This window comes from Hyperoodon ampullatus, assembly GCF_949752795.1.
Source record: "Hyperoodon ampullatus genome assembly, contig: SUPER_X_unloc_1, whole genome shotgun sequence".
Classification (NCBI taxonomy): Eukaryota; Metazoa; Chordata; class Mammalia; order Artiodactyla; family Ziphiidae; genus Hyperoodon; species Hyperoodon ampullatus.
In genome coordinates this window covers 11,612,454-11,627,203 of record NW_027641097.1, presented here as the reverse complement: position 1 = coordinate 11,627,203, position 14,750 = coordinate 11,612,454, and positions in this window count along the sequence as shown.

Here is a 14,750-nt window from a genome sequence, read left to right as displayed (position 1 = left end):
TTCAAGGTGCATGGAGCATTGTGATGAAAAGGGCATGAAGCATTGTGAACACAAGGCTCATTGAGGGTTTTGATGATAATGGGAATGGAGTATTGTGATGACAAGCGCATGGAGCATTGTGATGACAAGGTCATGTAGCATTTTGCTGACAAATGCATGGAGCATTTTGATGACAAGTGTCATGGAACACTGTGATGACAAGCGTCATGGAGCATTGTGATTACAGAGGTCACGGAGCATTGGGATGGCAAGGGCATGGATCATTGTGATGACAAGGGTCATGGAGCATTTTGATGACAAGAGTCCCGGATCATTGTGTTGTCCGGTGTCATGGAGCACTGTGATGACAGTGGTCATGGAGCATTGTGATGACAGGGGTCATGGAGCACTGTGATGAGAAGTTCATGGAGCATTGGGCTGACAATATTCATTGAGTATTGTGATGGCAGTGGTCATGGAGCATTGAGATGACAATGGAATGGAGCATTGTGATGACAAGGTCCTGGAGCATTGTGAGGAGAAGACCATGGAGCCTTGTGATGACAAGTGTCATGGAGCATTCTGATGAAAAGGTGTGTGGAGCATTGTGATTACATGGGTCTTGGAGCATTGTGATGAAATGGCATGGGTGATTGTGATGCAAAAGGCATGGAGCCTTGTCATGACAGGGTTCAAGGAGCATACTGATGACAAGTTTCAGGGAGCATTGTAATGACAAGTGTATTGAGCATTGTGATGACAAAGGACATGGAGAATTGTGATGAGAAGACCATGGATAATTGTGATGATGAGCATCATGGGGCGTTGTGATGACAAGTGTTATGGAACATTGTGATCACAAGGGTTTGGAGCATTGTGTTGACAGAGGTTATGGAGCATTTTTATTTCATTTTGATGACAATAGCATGAAGCATTTTGATGATGGGCATTGTTCATTGTGATTACAGAGTTCATGGATCATTGAGATGAAAAGTGGCATGGAGCATTTTGATTACAGGTGTCTTGGAGCATTGTGATGACAAGGGCATGGAGCAATGTGATGAGAAGGCCATGGAGCAGATTGATGACATGCGTCATGGAGCTTTGTGATGACAATAGCATGGAGCATTGTGACTACAGGGGTCTTGGAGCATTGTGATGACAAGGGTCATGGAGCCTTGTGATGACAAGACCGTGGAACATTATCATGACAGGGGTGAGGGAGTATTGTGATGACTAGTGATGGAACAGTTTGATATCAGTAGTGAGAGAGCATTTTGATGAGAAGTACATGGAGCATTGTGATGACAAGTTTTATGGAGCATTCTGATGACAAGTTTGTGGAAAATTTTGATAACAAGCACATGGAGCATTGTGATAACAAGGGTCATGGAGCACTCTGCTGACAAAGGCATGTAGCATTGAGATGGCAAGGGTCACAGAGCATTGTGAATGAAAAGTTCATGGAGCATTATGGTGACAAATTTCACAGAGCCCTGTGATGACCAGGGCATGGACCATTTTGATGCAAAAGGTCATGAAGCATTGTGATGACTGGAATCACAGAGCATTGTGATGACAAGGGCATGGAGCATTGTGATGACTGGGACATGGAACATTGGTCTGAAAAGTTTCATAGATTATTGAGATGACAGTGGGCATGGCACATTGTGATGACAAGGGCATGGAGCATTGTTATGAGAAGGTCATGATTTATTGTGCAGAGTGGTGTCAGGGAGCATTGTGATGACATATGTATTGGTGCATTGTGATGACAATGGCATGGAGCATTGTGAAGCCAAGTGTCATGGAGGATTGTGATGACAAATGTAATGGAGCATTGTGATGACAAGGGCTTGGAGCTTTTTGATGACAATGGTCATGGAGCACTGTGATGACAAGGGCATGGAGCACTGTGATGACAACGGCCATTGAGAATTTTGATGACAATGTCATGAAGCACTGTGATGAAAAGAACTTGGAGCTTGCTATGACAGGGGTCATGGAGCATTGCGATGACAAGTGCATGGAGAATTGTGATGACAAGATCATGTAACATTGTGATGAGAAGTGTCATGGAGCATAGTGATGGCAAGACCGTTGAGCACTGTGATGAGAAGACCATGGATAATTGTGATGTCGAGCGTCATGCAGCACTGTAATGACAAGGGGCATGGAGCATTGTGATGACAGGGGTCATGGAGCATTGTGGTGACAGGGGTCATGGAGCATTGTGATGACAAGGGTCATGGAGCATTCTGATGACAACCTTGTGGAGTAAAGTGATGACAATGGCATGGAGCATTGTGATGAAAAGGGCATGGAGCATTGTGATGTAAAATGCATGGAGGCTTTTCATGACAGCGTTCAAGGAGCATTCTGAAAACAAGTGTCAGGGAGCATTGTGATGACAAGTGTATTGAGCATTGTGATGACAAAGGTCATGGAGCATTGTGATGACAAGGGGAGGGAGTATTGTGATGACAGTAATCATGGAGCGCTGTGATGACAAGTGTTGTGGAACAATGTGATCACAAGTGTTTGGAGCATTGTGATGACAGAGGTCATGGATCATTTTGATTTCAAGGAGCACGGAGCGTTGTGAAGACAGGGATCATGGAGCATTGTGATGAGAAGATCATGGATCATTGGGCTGAAAATATTCATGGAGTATTGTGATGACAGGGGTCTTGGAGCACTGTGATAACAAGGGCATGGAGCATTGTGATGAGAAGGCCATGGAGCATTCTGATGACATGTGTCATGGATGTTTGTGATGAAAAGGGGAATGGAGCATTGTGATTTCAGGGGACTTTGAGCATTGTGATGAAAAGGGCATGGATCGTTGTGATGAAAAAGGCATGGAGCCTTGTCATGGCAGGGTTCAAGGAGCATACTCTCAACAAATGTCAGGGAGCATTGTGATGACAAGTGTATTGAGCATTGTGATGACAAATTTCATGGAGCATTGTGATGAGAAGACCATGGTTAACTGTGATGAGGAGCGTCATGGGGCATTGTGATGACAAGTGTTATGGAACATTGTGATCACAAGTGTTTGGAGCATTGTGATGACAGAAGTCATGGAGCATATTGATTTCATTGTGATGACAATAGCATGAAGCATTATGATGATGGGCATGGTGCATGGGATGACAGGGTTCTTGGAGCATTGAGATTAAAAGGGGCATGGAGCATTGTGATTACAGGGGTCTTGGAGCATTGTGATGACAAGGGCATGGAGCATAGTGAATGAGAAGTCCATGGAGCATTCTGATGACATGCGTCATGGAGCTTTCTGATGACAATTGCATGAAGGATTGTGATTACAGGTTCTTGGAGCATTGTGATGAAAAGGGTCATGGAGTCTTGTGATGACAGGGCTGTGGAACATTATAATGGCAGGTGTCATGGAGCATTGTTTTGACAGGGGGAATGGAGCATTGTGATGACAAGTTCACGCAACACTGTGATACATGGGTCATGGAGGATTGTAATGACAAGGGCATGGAGCATTGTGATGAGAAATGCATCGAGCATTGTGATGACAAGCATCATGGAGCTTTGTGATGACAAGTGCATGGAGCAATGTGATGAGAGGGTTCATGGAGCATTGTGATGACAATGGAATGGAGCATTGTGATGCCAAGGGTTATGGAGCTTTGTGATGACAAATGTCATGGAGCATTCTGATGACAAGGTTGACGTGCATTGTGATGAGAAGGGCAGGGAGCATTGTGATCACAGGGTCATTGAGCAATTTGGTGAAAAGGGTCATGGAACATTTTCATTACAGTGGTTATGGAATATTGTGATGTCAGGGGTCATGGAGCTTTGTGATGAAATGTGTCATGGAGCATTTTGATGACACGGGTTATGGAATATTGTGATGTCAGGGGTCATCGAACATTTTGATGATAAGTGCATGTAGCATTTTAATGACAGGGGTCATGAAACATTGTGATGACAGGGGTGATGGAGTATTGGAAAGAATAGTGATGGAACGTTGTGATATCAGTGGTGAGAGAGCATTTTGATGAGAAGTGCATGGAACACTGTAATGACAAGGTTTAAGCAGCATTGTGATGAAAAGGATGTGGAGCATTGTGATGACAAGCACATGGCACGTTGTGATGACATGGGTCATGGAGTATTGTGCTGAGAAGCGCATGGAGCATTGTGATGACAAGGGTCATGGAGCATTGTGCTGAGAAAGGCATAGAGCATTGTGATGACAAGGGTCACAGAGCATTGTGATGAAAAGTTCATGGAGCATTGTGGTGACAAAGGTCACAGAGACTTGTGATGACGAGGGCATGGACCATTTTAATGAGAAAGGTCATGAAGCATTGTGATGACTGGAGTCACAGAGCATTGTGATGACAGGGGTCATGGAGCATTTTGATGACAAGGGCATGGAGCATTGTGATAACTGGTGTCATGGAGCATTGTGATGACAGGGGTCATGGAGCATTGTGATGACAAGCTTCATGGAGCATTCGGACGACAAGCTTGAGGAGTATGATGATGACAATTGCATGGAGAATTGTGATGAAAAGGCCATTGAGCATTGTGATGACAAGGGCAGGGAGCAATGTGATGAGAGCGTTCATGGAGCATTGTGATGACAATGGCATGGAGTATTGTGATGCCAAGGGTCATGGAGCTTTGTGATGACAATGGTCATGGAGCATTTTGATGACAAGTGCGTGGTGCATTGTGATGAGAAAGGCAGGGAGCACTGTGATGACAGGGTCATGGAGCAATTTGATGAAAAGGGTCAGGGAACATTTTGATGACAGGGGTCATGGAACATTGTGATGTCAGTGGTCATGGAGCATTGTGATGATAAGGGCATGTAGCATTGTGATGACAGGGGTCATGGAACATTGTGATGACAGGGGTGAGGGAGTATTGTGATGACTAGTGATGGAACATTGTGATATCAGTGGTGAGAGAGCATTTAGATGAGAAGTGCATGGAGCATTGTGATAAAAAGGTTTATGGAGCATTGTGATGACAAGGTTGTGGAGCATTGTGATGACAAGTGCATGGCACATTGTGATGACATGTGTCTTGGAGCATTGTGCTGAGAAGCACATGGAGCATTGTGATGACAAGGGTCATGGAGCATTGTGCTGACAAAGGCATGGAGCACTGTGATGAGAAGTGTTACAGAGCATTGTGATGACGAGGGAATGGACCATTGTGATGACAAAGGTCATAAAGCATTGTGATGACTGGAGTCAAGGAACATTATGATGTGAGGGGTAATGGAGCATTGTGATTAAAAGGGCATGGAGCATTGTGATGACAGCGGCATGGAGCATTGGTCTGACAAGTTTCATGGATTATTGCTATGACAGTGGGCATGGAGCATTGTGATGACAGAGGTCATGGATCATTTTCATTTCAAGGACCATGGTGCATTGTGATGACACGGGCATCAAGCAATGTGAACCCAAGTTTCATCGAGGATTTTGATGACAATGGGAATGGAGCATTGTGATGACAAGTTCATGAAGCATTTTGCTGACAAATGCATGGAACATTTTGATGACAAGGGTCATGGAGCACTGTGATGACAAGCGTCACTGAGCATTGTGATTACAGGGGTCATGGAGCATTGTGATAACAAGGGAATGGATCATTGTGATGACAAGGGCATGGAACATTGTGATGACAGGGGCATGGAGCATTGTGATGACAAGGTCGTAGATTATTGTGAAGACAGTTGTCAGGGAGCATTGTGGTGACATATGTCATGGTCCATTGTGATGACAATGGTATGGAGCATTGTGATGCCAAGTGTCATGGAGAAATGTGATGACAAATATAATGGAGCATTGTGATGACAAGGGCTTGGAGCCTTGTGATGACAAGGGTTATGGAGCATTGTGATGACAAGGGAATGGATCATTCTGCTGACAATGGTCATGGAGCTTTGTGATGAGAAGGCCATGGAACATTGTAATGGCAGTTTTCATGGAGCATTGTTATAACAGTGGTAATGGAGCATTTTCATGACAAAGGCATGGAGCATTGGTCTGAAATTTTTCATGGATTATTGTGATGAGAGGGGGCATTGAGCATTGTGATGACAAGGGCACGGAACACTGTGATACATGGGTCATGGAGGATTGTAATGACAAGCCTTGGAGCTTTGTGTTAAGAAGGGCATCGATCATTGTGATGAAAAACATCATGGAGCCTGTGATGACAAATACATGTAACAATGTGTTGAGAGGGTTCATGGAGCATTTTGATGACAATGGCATGGAGCATTGTGATGCCAAGGGTCACGGAGCTTTGTGATGACAAAGGTCATGGAGGGTTTTGATGACAAGGGCGTGGTGCACTGTGATGAGAAGGGCAGTGAGCATTGTGATGAAAGGGTCATGGAGCAATTTGATGAAAAGTGTCATGGGACATTTTGATGACAGGGGTTATGGAAAATTGTGATGTCAGGGGTCAGGGAGCATTGTGATGAAAAGTGTCATTGAGCATTGTGATGACAGGGGTCATGGAACATTGTGATGACAGGGGTGAGGGAGTATTGTGATGACTAGTGATGGAACATTATGATATCAGTGATGGGAGAGCCTTTTGATGGGAAGTGCATGGAGCATTTTGACGACAAGGTTTATGGAGCACTGTGATGACAAGGTTGTGGAGCATTGTGATGACAAGCGCATGTCGCATTGTGATGACACAGGTCATGGGGCATTGTGCGGACAAGCACATGGAGCATTGTGATAACAAGGGTCATGGAGCATTGATATGACCAGGGAATGTAGCATTGTGATGGCAAGACCGTGGAGCACTGTGATGAGAAGACCATGGATAACTGTGATGACGAGCGTCATGGAGCACTGTAATGACAAGGGGCATGGAGCATTCTGATGACAGGCGTCATAGAGCATTGTGATGACATGGGTATTGGAACATTGTGAAGATGGGTCATGGAGCATTGTGATGACAAGGGTCATGGAGCATTCTGATGATAAGCTTGTGGAGTACTGTGATGAAAATGGCATGGATCATTGTGATGAAAAGGGCATGGATCATTGTGATGAAAAATGCATGGAGCCTTTTAATGACAGGTTTCAAGGAGCATTCTGACAACAAGTGTCGTGGAGCATTGTGATCACATGTGTATTGAGCATTGTGATGACAATGATCATGGAGCATTGTGATGACAACAGTAACGGATTATTGTGTTGTAAGGGGTCATAGAGCATTGTGATGACAGTGGTCATGGAGCATTGTGATGACAGTGGTCATGGAGCAGTGTGATGAGAAGTTCATGGAGCATTGGCTGAAAATGTTCATGGAGTATTGTGATGACAAGGGAATGGAGCATCATGATGACAAGGTCCTGGAGCATTGTGATGAGAAGTCCATGGAGCCTTGTGATGACAAGTCTCATGGAGCATTCTGATGAAATGGGGCATGGAGCATTTTGATTACAGGAGCCTTCGATCATTGTGATGACCAGGGCATGGAGCATTGTGATGAGAAGGCCATGGAGCATACTTATGACATGCGTCATGAAGCTTTGTGATGACCAGGGCATGGAGCATTGTGATTACAGGGGTCTTGGAGCATTGTGATGACAAGGGCAAGGAACACTGTGATACATGCATCATGGAGGATTGTAATGACAAGAGCATGGAGCATTGTGAATAGAAGGTCATCGAGCATTGTGATGACAAGCGTCATGGAGCTTTGTGATGACAAGGGCATGAAGCAATGTGATGAAAGGGTTCATGGAGCATTGTGATGACAAGGGCATGGAGCATTGTGATGACTGGGACATGGAACATTGGTCTGAAAAGTTTCATAGATTATTGAGATGACAGTGGGCATGGCACATTGTGATGACAAGGGCATGGAGCATTGTTATGAGAAGGTCATGAATTATTGTGCAGACAGGTGTCTGGGAGCATTGTGATGACTTATGTCTTCGTGCATTGTGATGACAATGGCATGGAGCATTGTGAAGCCAAGTGTCATGGAGGATTGTGATGACAAATGTAATGGAGCATTGTGATGACAAGGGCTTGGAGCTTTTTGATGACAATGGTCATGGAGCACTGTGATGACAAGGGCATGGAGCACTGTGATGACAACGGCCATTGAGAATTTTGATGACAATGTCGTGAAGCACTGTGATGAAAAGCACTTGGAGCTTGCTATGACAGGGGTCATGGAGCATTGCAATGACAAGTGCATGGAGAATTGTGATGACAAGATCATGTAACACTGTTATGAGAGGTGTCATGGAGCATTGTGATGGCAAGACCGTGGAGCACTGTGATGAGAAGACCATGGATAATTGTGATGTCGAGCGTCATGCAGCACTGTAATGACAAGGGGCATGGAGCATTGTGATGACAGGGGTCATGGAGCATTGTGATGACAGGGGTCATGGAGCATTGTGATGACAAGGGTCATGGAGCATTCTGATGACAACCTTGTGGAGTAATGTGCTGACAATGGCATGGAGCATTTTGCTGAAAAGGGCATGGAGCATTGTGATGTAAAATGCATGGAGGCTTTTCATGACAGCGTTTAAGGAGCATTGTGACGACAAGTGTCAGGGAGCATTGTGATGACAAGTGTATTGAGCATTGTATTGACAAAGGTCATGGAGCATTTTGATGACAAGGGCATGGAGTATTGTGATGACAGGCATCATGGAGCGTTGTGATGACAAGTGTTGTGGAACAATGTGATCACAAGGGTTTGGAGCATTGTGATGACAGAGGTCATGGATCATTTTGTTTTCAAGGAGCACGGAGCGTTGTGATGACAGGGATCATGGAGCATTGTGATGAGAAGATCATGGAGCATTGGGCTGAAAATATTCATGGAGTATTGTGATGACAGGGGTCTTGGAGCACTGTGATAACAAGGGCATGGGGCATTGTGATGAGAAGGCCATGGAGCATTCTGATGACATGTGTCATGGATGTTTGTGATGAAAAGGGGAATGGAGCATTGTGATTACAGGGGACTTTGAGCATTGTGATGAAAAGGGCATGGAACATTGTGATGAAAAAGGCATGGAGCCTTGTCATGGCAGGTTTCAAGGAGCATACTCTCGACAAATGTCAGGGAGCATTGTGATGACAAGTGTATTGAGCATTGTGATGACAAAGTTCATGGAGCATTGTGATGAGAAGGCCATGGTTAACTGTGATGAGGAGTGTCATGGGGCATTGTGATGACAAGTGTTATGGAACATTGTGATCACAAGTGTTTGGAGCATTGTGATGAGAGAAGTCCTGGAGCATATTGATTTCATTGTGATGACAATAGCATGAAGCATTATGATGATGGGCATGGTGCATGGGATGACAAGGTTCTTGGAGCATTGAGATTAATAGGGGCATGGAGCATTGTGATTACAGGGGTCTTGGAGCATTGTGATGACAAGGGCATGGAGCATGGTGAATGAGAAGTCCATGGAGCATTCTGATGACATGCGTCATGGAGCTTTCTGATGACAATTGCATGAAGGATTGTGATTACAGGTTCTTGGAGCATTGTGATGAAAAGGGTCATGGAGTCTTGTGATGACAGGGCTGTGGAACCTTGTGATGGCAGGTGTCATGGAGCATTGTTATGACAGGGGGAATGGAGCATTGTGATGACAAGTTCACGCAACACTGTGATACATGGGTCATGGAGGATTGTAATGACAAGGGCATGGAGCATTGTGATGAGAAATGCATCGAACATTGTGATGACAAGCGTCATGGAGCTTTGTAATGACAAGGGCATGGAGCAATGTGATGAGAGGGTTCATGGAGCATTGTGATGAGAATGGCATGGAGCATTGTGATGCCAAGGGTTATGGAGCTTTGTGATGACAAATGTCATGGAGCATTCTGATGACAAGGGTGACGTGCATTGTGATGAGAAGCGCAGGGAGCATTGTCATCACAGGGTCATTGAGCAATTTGGTGAAAAGGGTCATGGAACATTTTGATTACAGTGGTTATGGAATATTGTGATGTCAGGGGTCATGGAGCTTTGTGATGAAATGTGTCATGGAGCATTTTGATGACAGGGGTTATGGAATATTGTGATGTCAGGGGTCATCAAACATTTTGATGATAAGTGCATGTAGCATTTTAATGACAGGGGTCATGAAACATTGTGATGACAGGGGTGATGGAGTATTGGAAAGAATAGTGATGGAACGTTGTGATATCAGTGGTGAGAGAGCATTTTGATGAGAAGTGCATGGAACACTGTAATGACAAGGTTTAAGCAGCATTGTGATGAAAAGGATGTGGAGCATTGTGATGACAAGCACATGGCACATTGTGATGACATGGGTCATGGAGTATTGTGCTGAGAAGCGCATGGAGCATTGTGATGACAAGGGTCATGGAGCATTGTGCTGAGAAAGGCATAGAGAATTGTGATGACAAGGGTCACAGAGCATTGTGATGAAAAGTTCATGGAGCATTGTGGTGACAAATATCACAGAGACTTGTGATGACGAGGGCATGGACCATTTTAATGAGAAAGGTCATGAAGCATTGTGATGACTGGAGTCACAGAGCATTGTGATGACAGGGGTCATGGAGCATTTTGATGACAAGGGCATGGAGCATTGTGATGACAGGGGCATGGAACATTGGTCTGACAAGTTTCATGGATTATTGTGATGACAGTGGGAATGGCGCATTGTGATGACAAGGGCACGGAGCATTGTGATGACAAGGTCATGCAGTTTTGTGAAGACAGGTGTCAGGGAGCATTGTGAACACCTATGTCATGGCCCATTGTGATGACAATGGCATGGAGCATTGTGATGCCAAGTGTCATGGAGTATTGTGATGACAAAGGTAATGGAGCATTGTGATGACAAGGGCTTGGAGCATTGTGATGACAAAGTTCATGGAACACTGTGCTGACAAGGGCATGGAGCATTGTGATGACAAGGTTCATGGAGCATTGTGCTGAGAAAGTCATGGAGCATTGTGATGACAAGTGTCACAAAGCATTTTGATGAAAAGTTCATGGAGCATTGTGGTGACAAATGTCACAGAGCCTCGTGATGACGAGGGCATGGACCATTGTGATGAACAAGGTCATGAAGCATTTTGATGACTGGAGTCACGGATCATTGTGATGACAATGGCATGGAGCATTGTGATGACAGGGGCGTGGAACATTGGTCTGACATGTTTCATGGATTATTGTGATGGCAATGGGCATGGCTCCTTGTGATGACAAGGGCATTGAGCATTGTGATGACAATGTCATGCAGAATTGTGAAGACAGGTGTCAGGGAGCATTGTGATGACCTATGCCATGGATAATTGTGATGACAATGGCATGGAGCATTGTGATGCCAAGTGTCATGGAGGATTGTGATGACAAAGGTAAAGGAGCATTGTGATGACAAGGGCTTGGAGCATTGTGATGACAAGGGTAATTGAGAATTTTGATGACAAGTTCGTGAAGAATTGTGATGACATGCGCATGAAGCTTGCTATGACAGGGGTCATGGAGCATTGCGATGACAAGTGCATGGAAAATTTTGATGAAAAGAGCATGTAAAATTTTGATGAGATGTGTCAAAGAGCATTGTGATGACAAGGACGTGGAGAATACTGATGACCAGGGCATGGAGCATTGTGATGGCAAGACCGCGGAGCATTGTGATGAGTAGACCATGGATAATTGTGATGACGGGCGTCATGGAGCACTGTAGTGACAAGGGACATGGAGCATTGTGATAACTGGTGTCATGGAGCATTGTGATGACAGGGGTCATGGAGCATTGTGATGACAGGGGTCATGGATCATTGTGATGACAATGTTCATGGAGCATTCGGACGACAAGCTTGAGGAGTATGATGATGACAATTGCATGGAGCATTGTGATGAAAAGGCCATTGAGCATTGTGATGACAAGGGCAGGGAGCAATGTGATGAGCGCGTTCATGGAGCATTGTGATGACAATGGCATGGAGTATTGTGATGCCAAGGGTCATGGAGCTTTGTGATGACAAAGGTCATGGAGCATTTTGATGACAAGTGCGTGGTGCATTGTGATGAGAAGGGCAGGGAGCACTGTGATGACAGGGTCATGGAGCAATTTGATGAAAAGGGTCAGGGAACATTTTGATGACAGGGGTCATGTAACATTGTGATGTCAGTGGTCATGGAGCATTGTGATGATAAGGGCATGTAGCATTTTGATGACAGGGGTCATGGAACATTGTGATGACAGGGGTGAGGGAGTATTGTGATGACTAGTGATGGAACATTGTGATATCAGTGGTGAGAGAGCATTTAGATGAGAAGTGCATGGAGCATTGTGATAAAAAGGTTTATGGAGCATTGTGATGACAAGGTTGTGGAGCATTGTGATGACAAGTGCATGGCTCATTGTGATGACATGTGTCTTGGAGCATTGTGCTGAGAAGCACATGGAGCATTGTGATGACAAGGGTCATGGAGCATTGTGCTGACAAAGGCATGGAGCATTGTGATGAGAAGTGTTACAGAGCATTGTGATGACGAGGGAATGGACCATTGTGATGACAAAGGTCATAAAGCATTGTGATGACTGGAGTCAAGGAACATTATGATGTGAGGGGTAATGGAGCATTGTGATTAAAAGGGCATGGAGCATTGTGATGACAGCGGCATGGAGCATTGGTCTGACAAGTTTCATGGATTATTGCTATGACAGTGGGCATGGAGCATTGTGATGACAGAGGTCATGGATCATTTTCATTTCAAGGACCATGGTGCATTGTGATGACAAGGGCATCAAGCAATGTGAACCCAAGTTTCATCGAGGATTTTGATGACAATGGGAATGGAGCATTGTGATGACAAGTTCATGAAGCATTTTGCTGACAAATGCATGGAACATTTTGATGACAAGGGTCATGGAGCACTGTGATGACAAGCGTCACTGAACATTGTGATTACAGGTGTCATGGAGCATTGTGATAACAAGGGAATGGATCATTGTGATGACAAGGGCATGGAACATTGTGATGACAGGGGCATGGAGCATTGTGATGACAAGGTCGTAGATTATTGTGAAGACAGTTGTCAGGGAGCATTGTGGTGACATATGTCATGGTCCATTGTGATGACAATGGCATGGAGCATTGTGATGCCAAGTGTCATGGAGAAATGTGATGACAAATATAATGGAGCATTGTGATGACAAGGGCTTGGAGCCTTGTGATGACAAGGGTTATGGAGCATTGTGATGACAAGGGAATGGATCATTGTGATGACAATGGTCATGGAGCATTTTGATGACAAGAGTCCAGGATCATTGTGTTGTCAGGGGTCATGGATCGTTGTGATGACAGTGGTCATGGAGCATAGTGATGACAGGGTTCATGGGGCATTGTGAAGTGAAGGTCATGGAGCATTGGGCTGTAAATATTCATGGAGTATTGTGATGACAGGGGTCATGGATCATTTTGATGACAAGGGAATGGAGCATTGTGATGAACAGGGCATGGAGCATGGTGATGAGAAGGCCATGGAGCATTTTGAAGACATGCTTCATGAAGCTTTGTGATGACAAGGGCATGGAGCATTGTGATTAAAGGAGTCTTGGAGTATTGTGAAGAAAAGTGCATGGATCATTGTGATGAAAAATGCATGGAGCCTTGTCATGACAGGTTTCAAGGAGCATAGTCACGACCATTGTCTGGGAGCATTGTTAATACAAGTTTATTGAGAATTGTGATGAAAAAGGTCATGGAGTATTGTGAATAGAAGACCATGGATAATTGTGATGATGAGCGTCATGGGGCGTTGTGATGACAAGTGTTATGGAACATTGTGATCACAAGGGTTTGGAGCATTGTGATGACAGAGGTCTTGGAGCATTTTGATTTCATTGTGATGACAATAGCATGAAGCATTATGATGATGGTCATGGTGCATTGTGATGACAGGGTTCATGGAGCATTGTGATGAAAAGGGGCATGGAGCATTGTGATTACAGGGGTCTTGGGGCATTGTGATGACCAGGTCATGGAGCATTGTGATGAGAAGGCGAAGGCGCATTCTGATGACATGCGTCCTGGAGCTTTGTGATGACAAGGGCATGGAGCATTGTGATTACAGGTGTCTTGGAGCATTGTGATGACAAGGGTCATGGAGCCTTGTGATGAGAAGGCCGTGGAACATTGTAATGGCAGTTTTCATGGAGCATTGTTATAACAGTGGTAATGGAGCATTTTCATGACAAGGGCATGGAGCATTGGTCTGAAAATTTTCATGGATTATTGTGATGAGAGGGGGCATGGAGCATTGTGATGACAAGGGCACGGAACACTGTGATACATGGGTCATGGAGGATTGTAATAACAAGCCTTGGAGCTTTGTATTAAGAAGAGCATCGAGCATTGTGATGAAAAGCATCATGGAGCCTGTGATGACAAATACATGTAACAATGTGTTGAGAGGGTTCATGGAGCATTTTGATGGCAATGGCATGGAGCATTGTGATGCCAAGTGTCACGGAACTTTGTGATGACAAAGGTCATGGAGGGTTTTGATGACAAGGGCGTGGTGCACTGTGATGAGAAGGGCAGTGAGCATTGTGATGAAAGGGTCATGGAGCAATTTGATGAAAAGTGTCATGGGACATTTTGATGACAGGGGTTATGGAAAATTGTGATGTCAGGGGTCAGGGAGCATTGTGATGAATAGTGTCATTGAGCATTGTGATGACAGGGGTCATGGAACATTGTGATGACAGG